Source organism: Meleagris gallopavo, chromosome 26 (assembly GCF_000146605.3).
Source record: "Meleagris gallopavo isolate NT-WF06-2002-E0010 breed Aviagen turkey brand Nicholas breeding stock chromosome 26, Turkey_5.1, whole genome shotgun sequence".
Lineage (NCBI taxonomy): Eukaryota > Metazoa > Chordata > Aves > Galliformes > Phasianidae > Meleagris > Meleagris gallopavo.
This window is the reverse complement of record NC_015036.2, coordinates 4,148,973-4,149,672: the sequence shown is the minus strand read 5'-3', so window position 1 is coordinate 4,149,672 and position 700 is coordinate 4,148,973. Positions and strand designations below refer to the sequence as shown.

General features: G+C 53.9%; 1 protein-coding gene across 3 annotated transcripts in view; it reads right to left on the bottom strand.

Annotated features, from left to right (window-relative positions):
- The window catches only part of NECTIN1 (nectin cell adhesion molecule 1), a 40,943-nt gene that overhangs the window by 26,469 nt on the left and 13,774 nt on the right, over nt 1–700 (bottom strand). The gene's annotated exons all lie outside the window — the stretch shown is intronic.

Sequence of the window (700 nt, the reverse complement as noted above, 5' to 3'; positions counted from 1 at the left end):
ACCATATTGCTGTGCTATCTCCTTTCTCTGAGCCTCCTTGTTTCTCCATACCCCACAAAGCTAACTGTAAGGACTGTCCATGGATGGGAAATCTCCAAACATGACACCTTTAAGTGAAGGCTCATGGTATCAAAGCGTATTTCCTTGCAAGTCTCTACCTTGGGCACCATCCCACCACCCTGCAGCACATCACACCCGTGGTCTTTGGGACACAATTTCACTGCAGGCTGAGCTCCCACTGGCAGAGCGTCCCTGGGGACGCCTGGGCCCGTAGCACCACGCAGTGCAAGGCTGGACCTCCTGGGACTAAATGGCATGTGAAAGAATCACTGCTGGACACAGCAATTTGCAGGGTCAGAGATTGCATCCCCTTCATTGAGGATACAGAGCTTCCTGTGGCAAGGGGCTGCTCTGCCAGAAGTCAGGAAGCAGGGAGGGCTGGCAGGAACAGCAGAAAGATTACAGCGCAGCAATCGGATTTCCCACTCCTGCTCACCACTAACGCAATAAAAGTGAGCTGCAGCCTGTAGGTATGAGCTGTGTTGCCTGGCCTGAGCCCTGCATGCATGGATCAGAGCCCTGACCTTGGCTCATCTGCACGGCTCTGGCTCCGTGCTCTTGTTCCTGCAGCAGTATGACACTGGGGAATGAAACCCAGTGGGTAAGGCAAGGGGAGAATGAGTCCTGCTGCTTTCAGATG